At 39.7% G+C, this 15,908-nt stretch overlaps 1 protein-coding gene and 1 pseudogene across 1 annotated transcript in view; one reads left to right on the top strand and one right to left on the bottom strand.

Moving 5' to 3' along the window:
• Positions 1-15,908, bottom strand: part of CUNH9orf85 (chromosome unknown C9orf85 homolog) — a 185,137-nt gene that overhangs the window by 71,392 nt on the left and 97,837 nt on the right. The gene's annotated exons all lie outside the window — the stretch shown is intronic.
• Positions 10,152-10,270, top strand: LOC120594437 (uncharacterized; annotated as a pseudogene).

Below are 15,908 nucleotides of genomic sequence, written 5' to 3'. Positions count from 1 at the left end.
TGGTAGTAGGTGGTGGGGCCTTTGGAAGGTAATCAGGTTTGGATGAAGTCATGAGAGTGGAGCCCTCGTGATGGGATTAGTGCCCTTATAAGAAGATAAAGAGATACCAGAGCTTCCTCTTTCCACCATGTGAGGATATAACAAGAAGGTGACTGCAAGCCAGGACAAGGGCCCTCACAAAAACCTGACCGTGCTGGCACCCTGATCTCAGACTTCCCAACCTCCAGAACTGAAAGAAACAAAGATCTGTCACTTAAGCCACCCAGTCTATGGTATTTTGTTATAGAAGCTCAAGTTGAGTAAGATACCAAGATGGCTGAGAATGTCTTTCACTTCTATGCTTTTTTAAATTCCAACTAATATAAACATTACACTTTGTAATCTTAGTCCCAAGTGGCAACCCCAAATTAACTAGGTTAATAAAAACTCGACATAAATGCTCCTAAATCTCCTGAAATGATTTCAATTAAATAAAACTGGTATTTGAAAGGTGATAAAATTTACTGACATTGAAAGGAGAAAAAAATGTCTTTTCACTTAATTGTTAAAATCCCCCCATCTATATCCTGCCCACATGATTCTCAACTAATAATAGTCTATTTCACTCAGTGTCAGAAAAGAATACAGAATGTATAATCCACATGTGTGTTATTTTGTTGCACATGCCCACAAACTATAATTAACAGATATCTTCAAGTCAAACATTTTTGGGAGTTTTTCTCTTGCTTACAGAAAATTCAGGAGCAAACAGCTTTGAAAAACTTTTTTAAAAGAAGCATGAAAAACAAATCCCATTCTATCTTATATCACGATTTGACTTTGAATTTATCATCATATTTGCTAATTCTTTTAAAACATTTCTAAAATAGGTGTGACTTAAAGCAAAGAATGTACCCATCAGAATACAAACATCGAAGAAAACACATCAAAGAAGTTGACTGCAAGGGAGGGCCATATAAAAAGAGAACTGAAAAAAAGATTCATTGGATTTAAAATATGAGGATTATTAGCAAGAGTCATTTCATTATTGATGATTATGTGCTAGCTAATTACTGTTTGGCTATTGCCCATGGGAACATAGGTCATCGCCCATGGGAACATAACATTCTAACAATAAGCTTTCTGTTTCTGTACCCTCGCTTGCACATCCGACCTGTGGGTTGACAGTAAATAGAAGAAAAATAGACCTTTGTGTTTAAGACAGAATGAGGAATGAGATTTAGGGCTTAAAATCTCAGTACCTCTACATTTCGGGGCTGCTTAATATGGGGTCTGTGTACCTCTGGCAGACCTAGCTGGCTGAATAAAGAGTGTGCTTCCTATAACTCACTGGTTTCTGGTGGTCCGTGTGTCTATCCGGGGCCTGGCGGCCACAACATTTGGAAGCCCCAGCAAAATCTCAGAGAGTGGCCCTGGGATCTAAGACTGGACCGGCCTCCAAAGCGGTTGCTATCCCTGTTGCGGATTCAAAGGGGTGGCCAACCTGAGACGTTCCAGGGCCCTTGAATGCCGTGACGGGGTCAGTATAATCATCAAGGACGCAACCTTTAGGACACACTCTTTGTTCCTGGTCCTGATGGGAATCTCCGAGGCCTCGGCGTCTGGATAAAAGGTACCTTTCTGTTCCTGTTTCTGCTAACCGGTCACCGGGAGTCTGTGGAGAGACTGGACGCAGTCATATCTCCTGGACCGTGGCCAGGCCGCAGGACACCGCCTCCTGTGCCCTGTTTTCAGGTTCTGTCTATTGTCTTTGGTCTTGTCTAGGTTGCAGGTGGTAGACTTCTCTGGGTCCACCTACACCCCAGTAATTATTCTTGTCTGAGTGTCTGTTTTGTGTTTTCTATACAAGCGATGGAAGGAAGCCTGAGTTTACAAAAGACACCCTTGGGTTGTCTCCTGCGACATTTCAAAGAAGGGTTTGTAGAGGGAGGACTATGGCATAAAGTTTTCTCCAGGCAGATTAAGGACATTGTGTGAAGTTGAGTGGCTGTCTTTTGATGTAAACTGGCCTCCGGAGGGTTCTTTTGACAGAGGTTTAGTGAGGAATGTTTGGAAGATTGTCACGGGAGAGCCGGGACATCCTGATCAGTTTCCCTACATTGATCAATAGTTAAACCTTGTTCCGACACCCCCTCCTTGGCTCCGCCAGTGTGCCCTTTCTCTAGGGGCATGAGTCTTAGTTGTGGGCACCCCGAAACATTCAGCAATTGAATCTCCAAGACAGTCTAGTCCCTCAGTCCTCCAATCTCCACCAGAGGACAGTGACCTTCCCCCACCCTATAATCCAGGACAACAGAGGCCAAATAGCACCACCTCACCTCCTCAGACGCAGGCAGGTAACCCCTATGGGCCTCCTGCTCCGGCTCTGGGTGGAACACCAACCAATACCACCACCCCGGCCATCCTCCCCTTGCGAGAAGCACCCCCCAGGGACATCACACAGACAGGCCCTTTATGGTTTATGGTTTATGTGCTTTTCTCAACTAGGGACCTGTACAACTAACTAGAAGGCACAGAAACCCCAGGCATTAATAGGACTCTTAAAAAGTGTCTTTCAGATTCACTGCCTCACCTGGGACGATTGCCAACAGCTTTTAATTACCCCCTTCACCGAGGACTGAAACATAAAGGATAGCTGTGGGAGGAAGGAGAGTTGAGGAAGCAGGGGAACAGATTGAGGAGGAATTTCCCTCCACCAGCCCAGACTGGGGACACAATTCTCAGGCAGGGAGAATGGCATTAGATCAGTACCAACAGATTCTAATTGGGGGAATTAGAATGGCTGCTCATCAGCCAACTAACCTTTCTAAGGTAACTGAAGTTATACAGGGAGGGACCTCAAGAATCCTCTGGAGCGTTTCTTGAACGAGGTGTACCGGATATACATCCCCATTGATCCTGAGGCCCCTGAGAACCAGCAGGCAATTAATATAGCCTTTGCTACTCAGGCAGCCCCTGATATCTGGCATAAATTACAAAAATTAGAAGGTTTTGCAGGGATGAACCTGTCCCAACTTGTTGAGATAGCCCAGAAGGTGTTCAACAACAGGGAGGCACCAGATGACCCCAAATGTATGGCTAAAATCCAAAGCTACTGTCATCAACCCAGCCAATCTGTTGCCAGACCCAGACCCCGAGACTCCCGTTCATGACTGCACAGATTTCACTGATGCTGTGTGTTCCTCGCGGCCAGACCTCAAAGACTCCCCTCTGCCTGAGGCTGATGAAGTTCTGTTCATGGACGGGAGCAGCTTCATGCAGGAAGGAAGGAGGTATGCTGGGGCAGCGGTCGTAACTCGAACTGGCACCATCTGGTCACAAGCTCTTCCTCGTAGGACTTCTGCTCAAAAGGCAGAACTTAGTGCCTCACTGAGGCACTAAGATGGGGAAAGGATAAGACAGTCACAATATACACTGACAGCCGATATGCCTTTGCCGCTGCACATGTACACGGAGCCATCTACAAGGAAAGAGGGCTTCTGACTTCAGCTGGGAAGGACATCAAGAACAAGGGGGAGATCTGAGCCTTACTTGAAGCCATATAGATGCCTAAGGCTCTTGCTATTGTTCTTTGTAAAGGGCATCAAAAAGGGAATAGTCCTGAGGCCGAGGGAAACCGACGAGCCAATGCAGAGACAAGAACAGCGGCCACAAGGCCAGTGGGGCCTCCACCACATCTACTGACTGTTGTCCCTTACCCAGAACTGCCTCCATCTCTGACCTATATGGCTGAAGAGAACATATATTTTTAAGACAAGGGAGCCACTAGGAACCAACAGGGGTGGTGGACAACCCCAGATGGAAAAACCGGGCTCTCACAGCCCTTGGAAGGACTCTCCTCCACCAACTACACCAGACCACACACACCTAGGGTGAACTAAAATGCTCCAAGCTTTAGACTCCTACTTTCACTTGTTAGAAGGGAGAAGAACCGCAGAGGAGATTGCCTCACGATGCCCAGCTTGTGCCCAAGTTAATCCAAAGAAGGGGAAGATAGAAGAACCTAGGCATAGGGAAAGAGAAACTTATCCAGGGGACCACTGGGAAGTAGATTTCACTGAGGTAACCCTGACTGTGGGGGGCTACAAATATTTACTTGTTTTTATAGACACCTTTTCAGGATGGGTAGAGGCCTCCTCTACCAGGAAAGAGACTGCCTTAGTAGTTACTAAGAAACTACTACAAGAAATTCTCCCTCGATTTGGTCTCCTCGGAACTTTAGGGTCGGATGGCAGGCCAGACTTTGTAGCAAAGGTAACACAGCAATTGGCTAGCTACCTAAATTCGTGATGGAAACTCCACTGCGCCTACCGGCCCCAAAGTTCAGGCCAAGTAGAGCAAATAAATCGGACCCTAAAAAAGACATTAGTCAAGTTAGGATTAGAAACTGGTGAGACCTGGGTAGAACTTCTCCCCTTTGCTCTTCTCCGAGCCAGGTGTACTCCATATATTAATAGATTCACCCCCATTTGAAATTTTCTTTGGAAAACCCCCACCTTTAGTACCTAGAATAGAAGATGAGAAAAAGGCAGAACTATGTAACCTTGTCTTACTTAAGTCTTTACAGGCTCTTCAAAGTGTACAGAAGGAGATTTAGTTCCGGGTTTGTGCTGCCCACTCAGCCCTGGGGGATGGACTTCCCCATCAGTTTCAGCCTGGGGACTCTGTGTGGATCCGGAAGTTCACTTCCAAGGGACTAGAACCCAAATGGAAAGGACACTTCACTGTCTATCTGATGACACCCACCACAGTTAAAGTAGAAGGCATCCCATCATGGATTCATCACTCTCACGTGAAGGCAGCACAAGAGTGGACAGCTCAGGAAGACAGGCCCTTAAGACTAAGACTCAAACGTACTTAAGTCTAAACCTCTGTTTCTTCCTTTTTTCCTCTTTAGCCCAGGCATATAGAAACATACACCAGCCCAGAAAATGGGAGCTTATAGTAACTGAGACCAGTGAAATTATTGCCATCACCAGCCACAGCACTCCAGAGATCTGAGTAGACTTATGCTGGCTTGCCAGAGATCCCCTCGCCATTGCAACGGCCGGACACCATCTTAGATGGGGATCTTTCCTAGGTGGAGGAGCATACTTAGGCTACAAGGGGGGACCCGGCTGCAGCATATTATCGGCTGAGAAGAGCCTCTTAGGGATAGGATTCTATATTTGTCCTCAAGGACATTACCCAAGAATATCTGGCCGCATGGGTAATATGGGACTTGGATGTGAGGGCCAAGGCCAATTTTCTTGTGTTAACTGGGGTTATGAGACTATCTCCACAATAGACAATTATAAAAAACAGAACGATGATCATATTAGATTAATAAAAGGACCAAACTCCTCCACATGCTCTCTTGAGTCTTGCGATCCTATCATAATCACCATAAAAACTGGTAGCCTTGGGGGACAACAGTATTGGCTTACAGGGGGATCAGATTATATAAAACCGGGTATGATTTAGGATTATGTTTTACTATACAGGTTAAGGACCCTCCCAGTAAAGTTAACCCTATAGGACCGAACAAACCACTTCTAGTTCCAAGACTACCCCAAAGTCCTACAACTAAGAGAACTTCTGTTTCTGGAGCAACTCCAACTCCAGCTCTAGCCCCTCCAGGTAGTAGCCTAACAGCTATTAAACCCCAGGTATTCGACCAGCCACAACCAGAATCAGAAGGAGCATTAATAACTATGTTAACGACAATACATAAGGTCTTGAATAAGACCACCCAGACATAAGACAAAATTGCTGGTTGTGCCTAAACCCAAAATCCCCTTACTATGTCGGGGTAGGAACTCCCCTAAATTTAACTGAGCTCAGCAGGCTAGAACTTCAAGTCAATTCACTAGCAGAAGTAGTCCTCCAAAATAGAAGAGGTTTAGATTTATTATTTTTAGAACAAGATGGATTACGTATGGCTCTAGGTAAAACCTGTTGCTCCTATGCTAATAACTCTGCAGTAATTAGAGAGAGCTTACGACTAGTACAGAAAAATTTAGATGCCAGGGAAAAACAGAGATTAGAATCAAGTAACTGGTTTCATAGGATGTTCAATTGGTCACCATGGCTAACAATCCTCCTATCTGCTGTAGCCGGACCTTTAATCATCCTCCTCCTCTTGTTAACTTTTGGCCCATGTTTCCTTAATTTCTTGTTTACATATATAAGGAGGAGAATTAATTCTATTAAACTTTTAGTATTACAAAATAGAGGCTATGAACAAATTCTGCATGAAGAATCAAAGATTTGATTTTTGCTAAGGCCAGCGGGAATGGGCTAGCTAATTGCTGCTTGGCTATCGCCCATGAGAATATAGGTCATCGCCCATGGGAACATAGGTCATCACCACATAACATTCTAACAATAAGCTTTCTGCTTCTGTACCCCCCACTTGCACAACTGACCTGTGCGTTGACAGTCAGTAAATAGAAGAAAAATAGACCTTTGTGTTTAAGACAGAATGAGGAATGGGATTTAGGGCTTAAAAATTCTGTACCTCTACATTTTGGGGCTGCTTAATTTGGGGTCTGTGTACCCCTGGCAGATCTAGCTTGCTGAATAAAGAGTGTGCTTCCTTTATAAGCACACTCACTGGTTTTTGGTGGTCCATATGTCTATTGGGGGCTGGCAGCCACAACAATTATAGAAGCACAACTTCAGTGAGTTTAAAAAAATTATGATACCTCCATACAATGAACTACTCTGCAGTGTTTAAACAGACTGAGGTGCATTTATAAGTACTAAGTTAGAAATACATCTATAAGAAAAGCAGGTCGCCAAACAACATAAATAGCATGATTTAATATTTGCAACAGTAAAAATATTAGTATATAGAAATATATGTAGGTATAGATATAGATAGCCTTATTTGTATATTTGTAAATGCATGCTAGAATGGTAAATAAAATAAAAATATAAGCATATCATTTATATGCAACTAAAAGAGGTGAGCATACTTACTACTAAGGGACAAGGGACAGCTCTTATTCTTATAAGCCTCATGGTACTATTTGATTTTATAATTATGCTCATATATTATTTAGATATCAAAATGTTTAAAATTCTTTCCTAGAGTTTATGTCCAATTTTTGCATGTGTCCTGTTTCTTCTTACTTTCATGTCAAACTTCCAGTAAGAAGAGTTTAGGCATGCTATCTCCTTCCTCATTTCTTTTACTCCTCAATCTATAACCAGTAGGTTTCTACTCTTCCTCCTACTCCACAGAAACTTCTTTCACTAAGGCTATCACTCATGCCTTCTTAATTCTTCAATCCAGTAGGCACTTTTCAGTCATAATTTTACTTGAAACTCTTTGGTATCTGACATTTACCTTCCTTCCTTTTTTGCCTCCTTTGTATGATAATGCCATCTAGCTCTCCTCTGAATGCTTCTTCTCAGTCTCCATTTCATGTCATTGTCCCTTAAAAGTTAGCATCCCCAGAGATCTGTATTCTGTCTTTTTCTAATTCTCCCTGGACATGTATTCGTGTATTTCATGAATGGTGATTCTATCTCCAAGCCACCTGTGTACTCCTGATCCACATATACAAGAGCTCACTGGATTTTTCCACCTGAATGCCCAATAGAAACATTCAGTACAATAACTCTAAAGCCAAATTTATACCAAATGCCTCCAAATCTATTCTTTCTTCCGATTTCTGTATCTTGGTTAATGGCACCAATATATTCCCAATCACATAAACTAGACACCCACATCTCATCTACCCATAGTTTAAATTTACATCAATCAAATGCTACCTCCTTCAACCCATTCCCTGTCACCTCCCTGCCATCTCCCCATTCCAAGTGGATGGCTAAGAAGGTTTGAGGGCTGAGGTAAATGTGCATCAACCAAAGAGTCTAGAGAAATGAACCATGTCAGATTCCTGGGGGAAAAGAAAGTCTAGATACTAGGAAAGCAAGTATAAATGCCAAAATCAAAGGATAAGAAGTCATGGAACCCAAAGTTCAGGGAGAGACAAACAAAATCAGAGGAAAATCAAGTCGGGAATAAAAGTTGCAGATAGGCAGGAGGTGAGGCCAAACCTTAAAGGGAATCCTGAGCAACAGCGGGAGTACTTAGCTTCTCTTTAAGGACTGATAGATCTGTAGCATATATTCATGGTGTAAGGATGGCTATGGTGAGCTAAAAGCCAGAGAAGCAAGTTTTCTCATGTCCCTCTTTTCTATCCCCTCTTCCACTGCTTTAATTCACTCTTTATCATTTTTCTTTTGGACTACTGAAATAACACCCTTACCAGCATCCCTTGTTCTTGTCTCACGCCATCTCACATACTGCCACCAAACTCTCCTTTGATATATACAAATCTGACCATTTCCACGAACAAAGTTCTGTAATGCCGATATTTCACTTATCTATTTCCTTAGTGACTTAAAACAATAATCTTTAATGTGATCACAGTTTTGCAATATAGGCTGGGCACAGAGAAGTAGTTCTGTTTGTTCTCGCCCAGGGTAACTCTTGGCTGCAGTCATCTCACAACTCAACTGGGGATGGACACCCAAGATGGCTCATGATTCTGTGGGATGGGGACTTGGGCAGGGCTCAGCTGGTTAGTTCTTTTGTTCCTTGCAGGTTTTTGACTCAACTGTATTCATTTATAGCTGGGCTGGGTTCAAAGTTCCAAATAAATAATTATTATATATGTATATATTTAATTATACTTTTAAAAGCTATGAAAAGATAAACTATTGTTTAAATGGTTAGTTCTAGGAGGAGGGAGGGAGCATGGTAGAGAGAACAGGAATAGAAGATTTCTCTAAATATATATTGTTTTGTAGGTTTGCTTTACAACTATAAATATTTTACATAAAATAAAAATGAAAGTAAATAATAAAAGCAACCCCTGAATTTAAAAGTAGCAGGAAACAAATGAACCCAACTATATATTTAGTTGGTAGAATAATCAGAAAGAGAGAGAGAAAGATTATAAGAAAGTATTTTAAAACACAATAATTATCTATTCTTAAGAGTGTGCATTAGAAATATATTCTAAATACAAAAAGTGCTGCAAAAAAAACCCAACAAAACAAACAAACAAAAATCTTTAAACTCGTTTCAGTAATCATTTTGGAGGTAGTGCTGTTAGAATTGTATGAAAATTGTATTGTATGAAAAAATAAAATGTCTAATTAGGCTGGTGTCACAGAGAACTGAAACTTTTTTGTGTGTCATTGCGAGGAGATTCTGATGTATAATTAATGAGATTAAATAAAAACAAAGTTGTAACTTGGAATTGAAAAATGTAAGTGTAAACTCATGATGTATTTTATCTGAACAACAAAAAACCAGCATATTCTGTAACTGACCACTGAAAAGGCAAAGAAACAATTACCAACCCAGTAGCAATGAGCATCCCTAGTGTCCAGATCATGATTTCTAAATATCATTTCCCTCTTAAAGTAAACAATGCTTTTTAGAAAAAAAATGGTTAATTCTGGGTCTAGGTCAGAAAATGTAAAAGATATGCTAAAATACCTTGTTATAGGAAGCTATTGAAGACCACCAGAAATATTCAGGAGTCTGGTGAATTACACACTTGAAACTTACTGGATTTTGTGAATCAATGTCACCATAAAAAAAGATAAAAAAAAATATTCAGGAGTCAACCTGAAAATCTCCACTGGGCTAAAATAAGAGATTTAAACATCAATAATGATAATAATTTCAACAGATTGAAATTCTATACTAAAAATAAACTAATTAGTCATCTTTGGAAAATTCCAGGGAAATATTTCCATTGTTTGAAATCTGACATATAAATGAGGGAAAAAAAATCAAGCCTTTCTCTACCTTCTTATCCAGTCTGTATTGCAGAATTAGCAATAGTTGATGAAAGGAAGTTTCTCTTTATAGAAGTATTTCAACAAGTAAAGGAAATGGATTAATATTATTAGAATATCACTAATTTTGTAACTTTTAATGAATATCAAAAAAAGAGAGATACTAAGATATTATTTCCCTCATGATACCATCTATGAAGTGGTGTTGGAAAAAAAACCTAACCTGAAACATATCAAGCCTCTAAATATAACTGCAAATATTATGGAAAATACCATGGGGATGCAATCCATGAAATCCAGACTGTGGGATACAATTAAATAAACATCATTTTAAAATCAAGAAAGTCTACAGCCATGCCACCTTTAACAAGCCCGATCTTGACTGATCTCAGAAGCTAAGCAGGGTCGAGCCTGGTTAGTACTTGGATGGGACACCACCTAGGAAGACCAGGTGCTGTAGGCATAAAAATTTAAAAAATAAAAATAAAAAAGGGATTGTAAACTGACAAGGTCCTTGCAATCTGTGAGGTCAACCAAAGGTTGCCTTACCTAGAATAAATAAAATAAAATAAAATAATAAAATAAAATAAAATAATTAAAATAAATAAATGAATAAATACCAAGAAAAACAGAATATGTAGGATAATCTCACAAATTAAAAGAGACTTCGAGGACTTATCAACTAATGGCAAACTACAGACCTTATTTGGATGTGATTTAAAAATAAAGTAGGAAAAAAAGTTTTTTTAAAAATAGGGCTATCAGTCTAATGTGAACATTTGTGTGATATTATTGATGAATTAATATAAATTTGTTTGCATGAGATGGAGTGTGTTAAAAAAGAGTCCGTATTTCTGAAGATACATATTGAAATATTTATAGAGGAAGTTACATAATGTTCAGGATTTACTTCAATGGATCACATATAGGACAGTGGTCCCATAAGATTATAATGGAGCTGAAAAATTCCTATCACCTAGCGATGTCATAGCTGTGGTAAGGTCGTACGGCAAATAGTGATGCTATGGACGGGAAATGCCTAAGGGGCACTCACATAAGCCCTGGCGAGTTTCCTACAGACATTTCTAAAACAATGTTACAACTGGACAGAGACTCCTGTGGACGATTACAAGACACTCTTCAGAAAACTTTGAAGAAAAAAAAGAGTTTATTACTTACAGGCCCTGAAGTGTACAAGGCACATGAGGGGCACACAATGAGGTCTGAGGTAGTGGGAGGAAGAGAGAGATGGGGGAGGAAAGAGAGGAGAAAGAGAGAGAGACAGAGACAGACAGACAGACAGAGAGAAGGAGAACATGGGCCTGGGTTCTGCTTTCACTGGCGTTGAGCGTGAGTTTCGAGACACGCTTTATCGGTGAATTTAAAACATAAGAGCAAGAATTTAAAGCACAGGAAGAGAAAAAAACAAGTAGCCCAAATGGTCAGTTACCCAAATCAACCAAGATCTCTAAAAGGATCCTTAGTTAAGGGAGGCAGCTCTTCATCTGATTTTGTGGCTGGCAATGTGTTTATCTGAGATAGCAGTCTTTGAAGCAGATGCCTCAACAATCAAAGCTTAAGTCAAGCACCTGCATGACAAAAAGAAAAGCCAACTGTCAGGGCTTACACTGCAATGACTCAGTGTTTGTGGTGATGCTGGTATAAACAAACCTACTGCCTGCCAGTCATAAAAATATAGCACATAAAATTACACTAATGAGCTATACCATCTAGGTTTGGGTAAGTGCACGCTATGATGTTCATATGACAAAATGTCTAACGACGCATTTCTCACCACCTAGCTCCATCCTTGTCCCAATCATTAAGAACATGATTGTAAAACAGCCCCTTGCAATCTTCCTGTGAGACTGGTACTCTCCACATTAAATATTACACCACCTAGGTATTCCTGCACCAACTCCCCATAGTAACCTTTGTATCAAACATCAGCTGTTAACAGACCTTTCTACTCAAGTGCCCTTTCCCTGTCTACCTCCCAGAAATAATCAAAATCTTGGCAGTCTTCTTGCTGCAGTTTTGAGGTTTTGGCCAAATGCTAAGCTTCTGAAAGTTTTGCTCCTAACTCACTGAATCTGAGCACTGCCTAGTATACTGTGGTTAGTGGGAGGTAAGAGGAAATCCAGCCAGAACCTAAAGAAAAACTTTTATGGAAAATAATAGAACCTAAGTATAAAATGTTAAGCTATGTGTTTCTAGGGTTTTAAAAGGAAACCATGATGTCACTATTAAAACCTGAGAATGCTTTTCAAAATTCCTTAGTCTAGTTTAATGGGTATGTGCAATGGGATGCTGATAATCTAAATTTAGAAGAAGGAAATGTATATATAAGAGAAATTATTTTAATTTCCATCCACCTGAAGGTAAATTTATTAACATGAAACAATTGACAGTAGGTAAAACAGAGATGTTAAAAGTATCCGCCTGCGTTTCCGAAAGACCCTGACAGCAGCAACAGCTGGAAGTATGGGATGTGGTAAGCAACAGGCCTTACTGAACATTTAATTGATCTGGTGACTCTGAGATACCAAAAGCAGTGGGAGACCAAGCATTGTGGAAAATATCTTGGCTTCCTCTTTCCAAGATACTCTTGGCCACTGAAATGATGTTCTTGTAGAAGACATCTGCTTGTAGGTGATAACTGAGAAAATGGAATAAGTATATAGCATAAATCTCCTGCCCCCGTTTCCCTACTCTGCCAGCCATTACTAGTACATGTGGGTGTTAATGTGGCAGCTGTCCCAGATTTCAGAAAAGCAGAGATGGTTTTTAGCTAAAAATGGTGACTTGAGGATACATTTAACTACCCTTTATTCCATCCAAGTTAACTATTGAAATAACCTATAGATATTATAAACAGGAAACATAGCAATGCTGGCAATTAAGAAAAGAAGGAATGTTTGCTAAATATCATAAATATAGGACCACAAAGAAAAAGCCTATTGCCCCAGGTTTCTTTGAAGTTTAGAAATCACATTTATAAAGATCTCAGCAAAATCTAACTATAACCTTCATTGCACTAGCAAGGACTGGAGGTAACGATAGGCCATTGGTGACCTTGTTAAGAGTCCCCACCTCGGGTAGTGCACTGCATGCCAGAGCTACAAGGAGCAGGGATCCGGGGGCACTTCCAAATATCTTACACCGAACATTAACTGCCATGATGTTTCCTGAAAAAAAGCAGTCAGAACCATAGTTAAGTAAAACTTAGATGTGTTTCCACTGAAGTTTGGAATATTGAATATTGTTCTTAATGTTCTTACTAAAGCTATAAGATAAAAGAAATAAGTACAAAAGGGATCATGTTTTTTACAGCTATTAAACTGGCACAGTTTAATCCTACCCACCCCCACCATAAATCATGTTTCTTACAGCCTGTCACACTTGCGAGACTTATAACTTCAGGGCAGAAAACAGTTGCTAAATAAGTTTTGCTAAATTTTTGTGGTTCCCATTTAACATGTGAAGAATTAATTCCTATGAATAAGAAGAGTCTAGAGCCCCTCCCATAGACTAGGAAAGATAGCGATGTTCACCATTATAGTTTAACCATGGATCTTACTTAAGTCAGGTTAAGGATCATACAATATATGGGAACTAAAAGTCCACATATTTTTTTCCTGTCTAGGGTTAAATTGGAAGATGCAGGCGAGAGAGAAGGAGGTGATGTGGTCAGATGGTGACTCCAGAGTTCACTCTACAAGCTTTGTCATTTAAAGCGACAGAGTGATATGAATTGAGGCAATCACGAAGGTTGAGGAGCTTGTACCTATCTCCCTATTCAGGATTCTAAGAGGAAGCCATGCAGGAGGCTCCATACCAACATCTGGCTGTCAGGTAAAATTGACACAGACAGACAGAGCTTCTACAGTCTTTTATCAAATCTAAGTCACTTTCAACTGTGAGACATAATAGGGGAAGATGCTCTCAAACCACAATATGCTTGTAAGATACAGTCCAACTTCAGAGGTGGTATATTGTGTAAAAATGCATAAATTAGAATCAATGAAATATGATAGCACTCCTAAACTGTCACATTAGGTTGTGTCTTAATCTTAGCAGCTTTGTCCTTAAATCAGCAGTCGGCATAGAGTAGATGTTCAATAAATGTTGAAGGAAAAGGGAGGGGGAGAGGCAGTCCCACATCAGAATGCAGTCCTCAAAACGATACATAACCTTCTTCCTTTCTGTTCTTTTAATTTCCAAATTTTTGTTCATATTCTCAAGCATATCTGCTCTTAACTAGCTCAGACATAACCATAAGTTCTTCCTCCAGAGGATTTCAGCTTCCCCATTGTCTTAAGTCATCTGAGATGCTATATCTATATCTATCTATATTTATATCTATATCTATATCAGCTATACCTATACCTATATCATCTATATCTATATCCATCTATATCTATCTATCTATCTATCTATCTATCTATCTATCTATCTATCTATCTATCTATACCTAAATCTATATCTCCTACTTCCAATTTGGCCCTTTCTCCTGTCCACAGCATGGCTCAATGCTTTTTTGTCCACACTGGGGGCCAGTTGTGACAGGTAAAAATCAAAAGCAAAACTGACCACGAAGAAGGCATCTAAGAGCATACTGCACTTGAACTGAGAGGTTTGAAACATAAAAGGAATATACCAGTCAGCAAAGTAAGACAGGTAGAGGCATAGCAGTCTCTCAAATGAATTCAGCATGCTATGTCAATGACTTCAAATGCTTAGGACAATATCTAAACTTCCAATTGCTCAAAAATGTAGCTTTTCATAACTTTGCCTTATAATTTATGTTTCCTGGGCATGAATGCACAATGTGTTTTCTTCTCACAGCTAGGCTATTATTAGAAAAGATTTCTGAACTCAAGGTCTAGGTGATTGAACAGGTCCATATTGAACAGGTGATTGTCCAGCTATTTACAGCAGCAGCTGCCTTGACCTAATAGACCTGGAAATATTCCCACTCTTGGAAAATGCCTCAGTCTCTGTTTTTCCTTCTACTTGCTGGCTTCTCCTTCTTGGTCTCTTAAATTTGTAACATCTCTTCCAGATTACTGCCCTAGTTCTCTTTGCTTCTTTACATTTTATTTTTTATTTAATTTTTAAATTTTGAAATATTGGATAAATTTGACAGAATACATACAACATTTTTTGTAAGCTATGAAGCAGAATAGTAAAATCAACCCATCAGGACCAAGACTAAGGTGGAAAAAATGAATGAGGCATTCATTTTGAGTACAAAATATAAAAGGTATTCGTGAACAAAATATGACATATTTGTTTTAATGAACAAAATATGACAATTTTAGATAAAGACAGGATGTGACCCTGTACTTTTACAACAATGCCTCACTGTAATCCTAGTCCTCTGGTTCCAATATGATTTTGTTAACCAAAAAAAACCCAAAAAACAAAAAACAAAAAAAACCAGATGGCTGACCTGAATGCAATGATTTCCCAATTTGATTTTTTAATATAGTATTAAAATACGATTTATCCTGATTATTGAGTTTTTGGCACCCCTTAAATTTGCACCTGAGGCCAGTGCCTCATTTAACCTCTGTTTAGTCACACCACTGCCTGCTGCCCAATTTATGAAATGGAAAATGTCCGATTTTAATAGTTGGGAAATTTTATACAACTAAAATGTAAACTTTATAAAACTTGAATGTATTCTTCTAAGCCATTGTTTTTTCTTCACTTAATAGTAAGTCTCAAAGAGTCCTGTATGCTTATGTGAGCAACTGTAGTTCATTTACGTTCATGGTTATCCAATGTTCCTTCATATGACTATATCTTTGTTTATTTGTTCATTTTCCTTCTGTAAGATGTATGAGTTGTTTCCAGTTACTTATCATTACAAACCTAGCTTCTGTGAACATTCTTGTACATGTCTGCTATCTACAGTTTGAGCGGTTCTCTAGGCCACAGGGTCTACTCCTGGGAAGAGAATTGCTGAGTTATGGAATATGAGCAAGTAGGAATTTACTAGATAATGTCATGTCGTGATCCAAAATGCCAGTAATGATATCAACTATGACCAGCAAGAGTTTCTGTTGCTCCTCAGACCCAACAGAATACAACTT

The sequence above is a fragment of the Pteropus medius genome, unplaced genomic scaffold, assembly GCF_902729225.1.
Source record: "Pteropus medius unplaced genomic scaffold, Ma_sr-lr_union100, whole genome shotgun sequence".
Classification (NCBI taxonomy): domain Eukaryota; kingdom Metazoa; phylum Chordata; class Mammalia; order Chiroptera; family Pteropodidae; genus Pteropus; species Pteropus medius.
The sequence above is the reverse complement of the archived record's forward strand: the minus strand, read 5'-3'. Positions and strand labels throughout refer to the sequence as shown.